The following is a 12,425-nucleotide window of genomic DNA, read 5'->3' on the forward strand; positions in this document are numbered from 1 at the left end:
AGCAGCACCCTGATTTGGCTTATTCAATCAACTGACACACCCACCCTTTAATCAAGGGTGGGTGTGGCTGCAAGTATTTGACTGTGTGAAGACAGTTCAGTTGATTGAATGAGCCAAGTCAGGTGTGCTGCTGCATGGCTGGAATGAAAACCTGCAGCCACAAGGCCCTTTATGGATCAGGTTTGACACCCCTGGCCTAGGTCTTCCCTTGCTTCTGGCGCCACCATCCAGTTGTGAATAGAGGAGTTGCCTAGGTAGTCTTGTCCCTTCCATCCTTCCTTGTCCCTTCCAGTTTACTTCAAAATATCAGAAGCTTCTCAATATATATGTATTTTCGAATGTGTTTTGTAGTGCATGATGGTTATCACTAACTTTTTACTACTGATACACCAAACATCCAAATCTAGAAGGAAAAAAGAGGGGGAAATGGTAGACCCAGATTCAGTGCACCACAAAGATGGAGAATAAGCTTGTGGTACTCTTAAAATATAAATGTCCACTCCCCCACACAAACATACTAATCCACATTTTGCGTGTTTGTTTCTCATGCTCCTTGTTTACACGTTAAAGACACAAAAAAGTGTGTCAGGATGTTGTATGTCCAGCTACATCACTGATGATATGTATAACTGACATGATAACAGGACTGAATGAGAATAAGGCCAGGAATAAGACCACCGACCACCCCCCGACATTTAACTGAAATTACACTCTGTATTCATAATATTTTGTGAGTAGTGTAGTGTTTTACCACAGTATACAGTAGCTCATAAAATTTATAATGAGAACATGTTCACTATGAGAACTAAATACAGTGATGGTCATTTGTTCTAAAGGCTTAACAATAAAAGTCCTAATTAACAAGCGCTAAGCTGTCATCTAGACTGACCTGTATCAACCTGACCTGCATGGCAAAATAAATAGAACTCATTATTACAAAACAGAACCCAACTAGTTTTGACCACAGATCATCTGTCTTGATAGGCAGATTAAAAATTCTATCATATGCTTGAATGGTAAATAGTCACATTGTGGAATTTATCCATTTTCTCTGACCTTTTAGAAACCTTCAGAAAGTACAAAGGTTTCAGTGGGAGTCACATTTACGTGATTAATGAGAGTAAGAGGCCAGTGAACACCAAACACATGCCTGCAAATTAGATTTCTATGTGAGTATGCCAGTAATAAAAATGTGTAAGTGATGCACTTGATTACTGTGTATCATCTTATGTAATTTAAGACACACAAACAAAACAATCATGGATCAGCTGATATGAGCTTTGAATTGTAAAGTTCAAGCTTCCATCCACCTCTAGCCTGAGCACGTCATATAAACTGCATATCTCAAACACACGTGCTTTAATGGTTTCTGACATTTTATGACACTGTTATCTATGAAAAGTAGACTGAAGGACGCAAGTTAAAACAATAGCAGCCATCTTTAAACTGGAATATTCATGAGCACATGGTATCAGGAGGTGTGGCCTAGAGATTGAAGGTGGAATTTTTTTTCATACGGTTTTTATATTCTAGTTTACTGAACTGTTTATGTACAAATCATATAAATGATACATGTATAAAGAGGCCTCATTTATAAAGCTTTTAGTCAAATTTTGTGTAAATGTTTTCAGAGACCAAACTAAAATAATAATGCCATATATATATATATATACACACAACCCCGATTCCAAAAAAGTTGGGACAAAGTACAAATTGTAAATAAAAACAGAATGCAATAATTTACGAATCTCAAAAACTGATATTGTATTCACAATAGAACATAGACAACATATCAAATGCTGAAAGTGAGACATTTTGAAATTTCATGCCAAATATTGGCTCATTTGAAATTTCATGACAGCAACACATCTCAAAAAAGTTGGGACAGGGGCAATAAGAGGCTGGAAAAGTTAAAGGTACAAAAAAGGAACAGCTGGAGGACCAAATTGCAACTCATTAGGTCAATTGGCAATAGGTCATTAACATGACTGGGTATAAAAAGAGCCTCTTGGAGTGGCAGCGGCTCTCAGAAGTAAAGATGGGAAGAGGATCACCAATCCCCCTAATTCTGCGCCGACAAATAGTGGAGCAATATCAGAAAGGAGTTCGACAGTGTAAAATTGCAAAGAGTTTGAACATATCATCATCTACAGTGCATAATATCATCAAAAGATTCAGAGAATCTGGAAGAATCTCTGCGTGTAAGGGTCAAGGCCGGAAAACCATACTGGGTGCCCGTGATCTTCGGGCCCTTAGACGGCACTGCATCGCATACAGGCATGCTTCTGTATTGGAAATCACACAATGGGCTCAGGAATATTTCCAGAGAACATTATCTGTGAACACAATTCACCGTGCCATCCGCCGTTGCCAGCTAAAACTCTATAGTTCAAAGAAGAAGCTGTATCTAAACATGATCCAGAAGCGCAGACGTCTTCTCTGGGCCAAGGCTCATTTAAAATGGACTGTGGCAAAGTGGAAAACTGTTCTGTGGTCAAACGAATCAAAATTTGAAGTTCTTTATGGAAATCAGGGATGCCGTGTCATTCAGACTAAAGAGGAGAAGGATGACCCAAGTTGTTATCAGCGCTCAGTTCAGAAGCCTGCATCTCTGATGGTATGGGGTTGCATTAGTGTGTGTGGCATGGGCAGCTTACACATCTGGAAAGACACCATCAATGCTGAAAGGTATATCCAGGTTCTAGAGCAACATATGCTCCCATCCAGACGACGTCTCTTTCAGGGAAGACCTTGCATTTTCCATCATGACAATGCCAAACCACATACTGCATCAATTACAGCATCATGGCTGCGTAGAAGAAGGGTCCGGGTACTGAACTGGCCAGCCTGCAGTCCAGATCTTTCACCCATAGAAAACATTTGGCGCATCATAAAACGGAAGATACGACAAAAAAGACCTAAGACAGTTGAGCAACTAGAATCCTACATTAGACAAGAATGGGTTAACATTCCTATCCCTAAACTTGAGCAACTTGTCTCCTCAGTCCCCAGACGTTTACAGACTGTTGTAAAGAGAAAAGGGGATGTCTCACAGTGGTAAACATGGCTTTGTCCCAACTTTTTTGAGATGTGTTGTTGTCATGAAATTTAAAATCACCTAATTTTTCTCTTTAAATGATACATTTTCTCAGTTTAAACATTCATATGTCATATATGTTCTATTCTGAATAAAATATGGAATTTTGAAACTTCCACATCATTGCATTCCGTTTTTATTTACAATTTGTACTCTGTCCCAACTTTTTTGGAATCACACACACACACACACACACACACACACACACACACACACACACACACACACACACACACTGTTCAATTCAATTCATTTTTTGTTTGTATAGCACTTAACAATGGACATTTTCACAAAGCAGCTTTATAGAAATATACAAGTTCAGGATATAAAATTTAAATGTATGAATTCATCCGTAATGAGCAAGCTAATAGCAGTTGTTGCAAGGAAAACTCCCTGAGACTTTGAGAGGAACCAGATTCAAAATGGAACCCATCCTCATCTGGGTGACATGTTCGTGTGATTGTAAATAATTTCCCTTCTATAACTCTATATTATATAGTCAAAAAGTGCAGTTGTGTAACCAGGAACTTATGAGCTAATAAGCAACTTATACATATGAGCATCAGAGTAATTTCTGAATTCATTAACATTTTAACTTTTTTTAAAGTCTATGTTGAAGTCTTTGTTACATTGAACAAGTTATCAACTGTTCAAAGGTGGAGACTTGAGTGCAAAACTGTTCATAGCAATTGCAGTCTTAAGGCAATCCAAGGAAGAACATCCAGAGAGCAGAAGGGGTCAGGATCACTGGTATCTCTGGAGAAGCATGTGTAATGAGAGAGAGAGAGAGAGAGAGGCACAGATTATAGACCCCGCGCACTCACCTCACATTTACATTAGCAACCGTCACTACCCTATACCTGGGGTACAAGCGAACTTTGTTTACATACTGTTCACATACGGAAGCCAAGTAAAGATGTCCGATGTTTGTTGCTGTTGTCCGAAGAAAATTACAGCTAAAAATGCTCTACTACCGGATTACTTGGATAATCTTAGTCAGAAAGAAGCACAGGATAGATATACGCAGAAATTATAGTTTATTAGCGGTTATGATCCATACAAAATTCCTCAAAATGACTGGAGTGATGGTGCAGATTTGTGGGCTAGCATTAGCATTAGCTTCATGTTGGAATATACCTTCTTTTCCCGAAGAGTCCCGACATGGAAGAACAGTTTAAAAAAACTATAAAAGCAAGAAAACCTTCTTTGTGTATTGATGAAAATTATGGAGACTTTTTCCCAACATCAGTTTTTGGGAACAGAGTGTTGCAAAAGCCAAAGCATTTAAGTTATTATTTGCAAAATAACAAAAGATCTTGCTCTAGCCTTTCAAACAATAATGTAAGATTTTATTTTAACTTTACAGTATCTAATAGTGGATGGTACAATAATTACAAACGCTAACAGAATCAGTACATTCCAGTTGGAGCTATAGTCATATAGTAACTATAATCACCCTTGCAATAATAATTTCAGTAAATGGTTAATGTTCAGTTCCCTCTTCATTTAATCTCTATTCAAAAGGCACAACTGAGTCACACAGGCTGTAAAAGTGTAACGGACAGTAACAATTTTATCCAAAATAGTTTTTTCCTACCTTAGTCGATTTATTTCCATTTCACATGCAGCTGTTGTAAAGTTCAGTCTGTTTGTGTAGAACACTCTTGAACTGTAGGTTCATTACTACAATCTGGTTCCATGGTGATATTTTGCACAGGTCTGGGTTCCTCTGATAACAGAAACAAAGCTCCAGCGCTCTCTGCTCCTAATCTTTTCTGTTCTTTCAGGATATATTGCGCATGTCACTCCTTGTTGGTGGCTTTTACTGAGTAATGTCCAAGCTGTTTGAAACCAATCTGGATTTTCCATGTTGAATAAGGAAGCTGCTTCACCTGTAAAAAAATCAAACACTTTCATGAAGAAGCTAACTCGAATGTGAGCAGAAATAAAATGAGATTCTTCAACAAACTGTTCCATACTCACTTCTGACTTTCTATTTTTTTAAAAATACATTTTAAATACAATCACAAATTTCTCTGGAGTTTTCAGGCTTAGCTCCTCTTGTTGTATTCTCTTTCACCACTCATTTCTTTGTTGGTCTTGAAGCATTTGCTTCTTTTTTTAACATCTTTCTTGAGAGCGGGGAGACAGTAATACCTTTTATCCATTTCTCGATTTGAACGACCAAAAATAGTGCAAAAATAAACCATATTGAAGACAGATTAAGCCTTGCTTACATGAAAGATAGTGTCTGTTTGACCCCCAGGTGTAATTATCACGTGATGCGTGATGTCATGTGCAAGGGGTCTATTAGGTATGCTTGTTGTCGCATGGTAGAGCCAGAAAGTAACATGGACATGAAGGTGCCCTGGGACATAAAGAAGCAATCCTCTCCACTGTCAACAAACCTGAGCGAATGTTTGAGACTGGAGGTGGCAGCATAGAAACATCCCAGTTTACTAAAACACTCTGTGCCTGTGAACCCTCCAGATCTGCTCCTTTACCTCAGAAAAAAAATGAGGCCTTATTAACAAAAGGCTTGACTAAACAAATATGTTTTCAGCCTAGTAAGGACTCTAGTGCATTCTGGACTATCTGGAGCATGTTTCTGCACCTACTGGAACATCCAGAGAGCAAGACATTATAATCATCCAACCTAGAGGTAGCAAAAGTATGAACTAGTTTTTCTGCATTATTAAATGATATTATGTTTCCTATCTTACCAATATTTTTGAGATGAAAGAAAGCTATCTTAGTAATATTAGCTGCATGTCGTCCTATTACAAGTACTTCTGTCTTGTCAGAATTAAGCTGATGGAAGTTTATAAGCATCCAGTCTCTAAAGTCCTTTACTCATTCCTCAACTTTATTAAACTGGTGTCTCTCTCATCTGGCTTTGCTGAAACATACAACTGTGTGTCATCAGCATAAGAGTGGAAGCTAATATCATGTTTACAAATAATTTTACCCAGAGCATATATAGAGCATATATAGAGATAAAAGCAATGGGTCTAAATCAGAACCTTGTGGAACACCAAACTTTACCTAAGTATGCACAGAGAGATCACCATTTACTGTACATCTACAAACTGATAATGACCAGTCAAATAAGACCTGAGCCAGGAGATGGCTGTTCCCTTAACTCCAACAACACTTTCTAGTCTATCAGTGAGAATGGTATGATCAGTGGTCAAAAGCTGCACTAAGGCCAAGTAGCACAAGCAAGGAGACACAGCCCTGATCAGAGGCCAGTAGGTCATTTACCACTTTAACCATCGCTATTTCTGTGCTATGATGAGTCCTCAATTCTGACTCATAGATTCAACATTCATGAATGTTATTCCTATGTAAGTATGTGCATAACTGCTGTGCTACAACCTTTTCTAGGATCTTGAAGATAAAGGGGAGGTTCGATATTGGCTTATAATTGGACAGCTAACAGAGGTCAAGGTCAGGTATTTTAATCATTTGAATTAATATCTGCTAGTTTAAAAGATTTAGGTACATAACCATTATCAAGAGAATAATTTATTATTTTTTTAGAAGAGGTTTGACTGCTTCTGGTAGTATCTGTTTAAAGAAACATGTAGGTAAGGGATCTAGAACACAAGCTGATGGTTTTGATGAGGAAATTAGTGAAATTAGTTCAGCTTCTCAAAGTGGAATAAAATGTTCTAATCGCTGATGTGGTTATATTGTTATCTGCATGGTTAGTTATTAAAATGTCTGGCTTTAAATTAATAATCTGAATTTTTTGCATGATATTTTCAATTTTGTCATTGAAAAAATTCGTGAGGTCATCATTACTACATACTGATGGTGTGAATATTTCTGTGGTGGTCTTCGTCCTAGTTAATTTTGCTACAGTATTGAATAATCTAGGATTATTTTGTTATTTTCTATTAAGGAGGAGTGATACATTGATCTGGCATCATGAAGAGCTTTTCTATAACCCAGGAAGCTTTCCTCACATGCTGTTTGGAATTCTACCAGTTTGGTTTGATGCCATTTGCATTCCAATTTTCAGGTTAATTGTATTTCAAAGTTCTTCATATTCATACGTGCAAATCACCATAACTTATCGAGCACATTCACAGCTAATTTACATTTGATGACAGCCACAAAACTTCATAAAAGGCAAGCTCACAGACACAAAAATGTCCATATGATGGCTAAATGGTGAATGAGTACCTCCTCAATGCAGATAAATCCAGTAATCTAGCTTAGCCACTACAGCATGTCACCTACCATAGACACACTAACTCTTCCTCATTTTATAGGATGATAAGCAATTTAAACTTGACAGGGTAACCTGTATATAAAATCACAGTAACTCATCACCAGTCATATGATTTGAAGCCAATTAGTTGGGGTTCAAATTAGTAAGTCTTACATGTAAATTTGCACAACTGAAGGAGTTGTCAAACAATAAAATTTTTTCCCTAAATTATTGGATTATTACAAATGGCAAATTTGTTGTGGAAATGTGCTGGTGAGCAACTTACAAATAAGTCCATTCATGTCTAGTTTGCGGGGCGGAGGGTGTCCGGTTTGGTGGCATCAGGATCGCATCTCTGCTTCTTACGGATGATGTGGTCCTGTTGGCTTCATCAACCTGTGAGCTACAGCATGCGCTGGGATGGTTTGCAGCCAAATGTGAAGCGGCTAGGATAAGGATCAGCACCTCCAAGTCTGTGGCCATGGCGTTCAGCCAGAAACGGCTGGAGTGCCTACAGTACTTCGGGCCAGGGGGAGTTGCTACCTCAAGTGGAGGAGTTTAAGTATCTCAGGGTCTTGTTCACGAGTGAGGGTAGGGGGGAGCAAGAGTTGGACAGACAGATTGAGGTAGCGTCAGCAGCGATGCGGACGCTAAACCGGTCTGTTGTGGTGAAGAGAAAGCTGAGCCAAAAGGCAAAGTTCTCAATTTACTGGCCCATATGTTCCCACCCTCACCTATGGTCATGAGCTGTGGGTAGTGACCGAAAGAATGAGATCGCGGATACAAACAGTCAAAATGAGTTTTCTCCACAGGGTGGCTTGGCTCTTCCTTAGAGACAGGGTGAGAAGCTTGGTCATTCTGGAGAGACTCAGAGTAGAACCGCTGCTCCTCCACATCGAAAGGAGTTGATTGAGGTGGTTCGGGTACCTTGTTAGGATGCCCCCTGGATGCCTCCCAGGAGAGGTTCTCTGGGCATGCCCCACCGGGAGGAGACCCCAGGGCAGACCCAGGACATGCTGGAGAGATTACATCTCTCAGCTGGTCTGGGAACGCTTCAGTATTCCCCCAGAAGAGCTGGTGGAGGTGGCCAGAGAGAGGAAAGTCTGGGCTGCTCTGCTTAGGCTGCTACCCCTGCAACCCAGACCAGGATAAGCAGCAGAAAATGGATGGATGGATAGATGTCTAGTTTGATAACTGATTCCTAATGCAGGGTTCTAACTAGACCAAAATATCAGCATAGTGGCACTAGTCATAATGGCCAGGGGTTCGGGGGCCACCTTAGGCCCCTGAAAGCTCATGAGCTCTACATGCTTGGAGATGCATTCTTGAACATCTCCTGGCACTTGCAGGCCTCCCTGAAGGTCACTCTTTTTTGGTAATATTAATGAGATTTTTTTTGCCAAAAGTTGCTGTGATTGTTTTTGATTGAAGACTTATTATAATTAATATTCAACTATACTGATGACAGATTTATGGAATAAGAATAAAACAACCAGCTGATGTTCACCAAGTGTCAGCTTTATTTTCAGCTTCAGCCATTCAATTACAATACATGACTATCCAGATCTAACTCGGAGACCAGCACGTATTACGTGCATGGTGCGTAAGCGCCTCTTAACACAGATGGCACTTTACCATGAACACAGCATAAGGAAGGATGTTGCACGTCTTTCACTAGCATGATCAGTGACAATCCCCACGCAGAACTACTCGGGCAGCTATGCACTGGGTGTTTACGTGGGCGGGGAGTGGAGTATGTCTGAATGTAGAACATTTGCATGGCAGTGCGCTGTCACAGACAAGTGGGGATAATGAGAAAATTAAACAAAAAAACACCCTCACATTTTCAAGATTGACGAGTCTTTTTTTAGTTTAGCGGCAACTTTTACAGGCGTGTCGGCAATAGTTAGAACCCTGCTAATGTCTTTTCAGAAAATATGGCATGATTATTTTGCATGACACTAAACCGGTAGCTAAGTGTAGCCTTCTTGCTATTTGCTAGCATCACAAAAAAAAAAAACTGCCTTGGCTCATCAACTACATTTTGTGACATCTCTTGTATTTATGTCGATTCATTTTTCTTTCTTTTTCTCATATGCACTTTATACAATATTGTATACCCCTATTCATTCTATCACTGTTTACAATGTTTACACTGTTGGCAATGTGTGCACTGCACTGCCACTTTAATTCCACTCAAGCTTATGTCTACAATGATTTCATCCCACTGCATTCTTAGACTGTATTCATTTTTATATATTTATTATTATTTTATTTTATTTATAGGGTGATTCTCTTTTTGCGGCAACATTTTGGGTTTGTAAAGTTGGGGGAAAAAAGTACAAATTGAATATATTTTTCATATTGTTTTTCAATACTGACCTGTTTAACTATAAGAAATGCATAATGATCAAGCTCAAAGATGAATATAGTAATAATTACTGGTAGTTTTATTAAATGTTCTCGCTGAAAGTGTTCCACCCTGTTAGGGACATTTGCATATAAATTGCACATAGATAAACATGTTAATATTGATGAATAAGAAAATTTTCCTAGGAAGAATTTGTCCATTTTGAAACCACAATATGTTTTAGTTTGAAACTGTAACAGGTTATTTAATAACAAATAACTATATGGCTGTGTCCTATATGAAATGACTTTTTTAAAATCCGTTTTTCTGACAGCAATGAACATATCAGTTCTACAAACATACACATACAATCACATTTAATGTTCCTGACCTTCCAACATATCACAAACAAATTAACAAGATTTAATGATTATGTCAAAATATTTTTAAAAAACATTTAACTTAACAGGGTGGAATGGAACTTAACAGGGTGGAACAAAATATGACAGGGTGGAAGTCAGTGTTTCAGTATTTAAAATCTACTATTCTAAAAGGGTAAATCCCCAGTTACCAACAACAACACCTCTATTCAGCACAAAAGCTGTGAAGGTGCTCACATTTGCTCCTCAATTAATTTCCATGTAACCGCATCAAGCTGCAGGTATCTTGCATGAGCTGTTGGCTCGTCTATCAGGCAAAGCACCTGGCTGTCATCGTACCAACTCACACCTCTTCTTGGGCTTGGCCAATAGTATTTGTTGACACCCTTTTTATGGAGACAGTCAACTTCAATGTTACCATCCTCCACCTGAGTTATGATGCCAGGGTAGAAGTCATGGTCGTATTCTACCACAACCCATCTCCCAACATAGTCAATGTTGAGTACCTCTGGCCGAGATGCTTTTGATACTTCTTTGACTTGAGGTTCCTCCTCAGTTTGCAGGATCGCTTCTTTGAGATCATAGCAGGGGCAGTCCATCACTCCCTGCTGTCTTGCGCAAAAACAGGAGATGTCTCTATAGTGAATTTTGCCCGGGTGTTTGCTGATGACCTGGTGGACTCTCATCGTCCCTTTGATTGCAATCAATGGGGGTAGCTATTTAAAAGACAACAGACAAATCGCAAATCAGGTAAGTAGTAAAAGTAAGTAGGTAAGAAGTAAACAGACAGACAGACAAACAGACAGGGTCTCTGCAATACCTGGTATTAGTACTTTTTCAGGTAAGTAGGTAAGTAGTAAATGTTATATATTGTAAGTAAGGTAAGTAAGTACCATGCCAGGGTTTTTATAGATAACCTTTTCCCTCTGGACCATGCTGTTCTGGACTACCAATTGGTGGGTGTGCCACTTTTTCAGGTAAGTAGTAAAGGTAAGTAAGTAGTAAATGTTATATAAGTAAGTAGTAAGTAAGGTAAGTTAAGACAAGGTCACTGCAATAACTGGTATTACCTAGTACTTTTTCAGGTAGGTAGGTAAGTAAGTAGTAAATGTTATATATGATAAGTAAGGTAAGTAAGTACAATGCCAGGGCTTTCATAGATAACCTTTTCCCTCTGGACGGTAAGGGAGCATGATCATGGTCAGAGAGTTGCTGGTTCAAATCCTGCCCGCACCAGGACATAATGTCTGAGGTGTCTGTGACTGTAAAGTGAATGTGAATTGCTAAAGTGGCTGTAAGCAATTCCTTGTAAGGCTGTAATAACTGAAACAAGTATTAAATTAGTATACTTTCTAGTAAACTGGAAGTACATGGTCTGAAGTATACTTCACATGCTTAAGTATACTTCATAAAATGAACTTTAAGCATACTACATTTTGCTAAGGGGAACAATAACCTTATACAAGAATTCAAACCTTGAATGTTCCGCAGGTGAAGTATGAGTGTTAGTTGGAGGTGAGGTGCCTCTAGCAGTATCAGGAGTGGTATCACAGGTGGTATCGGGTGGTATCTCTGCTCTGGCTCTGGCCTTCTGCCTGGCTTTTGCCTGTCTCTTTCTCTCCCTCCATTTCTTTCTTTGGGCACGCTTCTTTTGCTCTGACATATCTGCTATGCTTTTCTTTTTCCCTGTTGCTTTGTCATGCTGCCATTTCTCCCTCTCTTTTTATAGATATCTCGCTCTCCTTTCCGGGTCAGCATCTCGCTTGGCCCTGTAGCGGCGCTGCATATCTGCTGCACTGAGTGGTGGTGCCATTTCCTAACCAAAACATGAATCTAACAGTTTTCTATTGTACTAGTGTGTATTATGATGTAACAATAATAAATATAAACACTATTTTATTAGTTATCATTACCAAACAACAATAAATAATAATAACAATAATAACAATAATAATAATAATAATAATAATAATAATAATAATAATAATAATAATAGGAGATCTCTCTTAAGAATCTTTCTGTCCTGTTAGGTTCCCATTCCCCCCTGTAAGGCTCATAGCTCTAACAGGGGGGAACCCGACAGGGGGGAATTTTTTTTTGCTAATCTCACGCTAGCTCTTTACCAGATGAAGTTTTAGCTATCTGACCTTCAGTAGATTAACACTAATTTAATAACTAAATCGAAAGTGTTTTTAAAAAAATTCAACTGAATTGACATTTCACATAAATTATCTTAACAGGGCGGAACTTTAAGAGTGACCCATAAGGGAGTAACATGTGTAAGATCAAAAATAGTGAGGAGAGAGTGACAGTTGAAGCTTACCTCAGTTTCCACAGTTGAAAGTCCCTCCAAAAATGATGTCACTTCCTGTAGATGGC

The sequence above is a fragment of the Neoarius graeffei genome, chromosome 26, assembly GCF_027579695.1.
Source record: "Neoarius graeffei isolate fNeoGra1 chromosome 26, fNeoGra1.pri, whole genome shotgun sequence".
Classification (NCBI taxonomy): domain Eukaryota; kingdom Metazoa; phylum Chordata; class Actinopteri; order Siluriformes; family Ariidae; genus Neoarius; species Neoarius graeffei.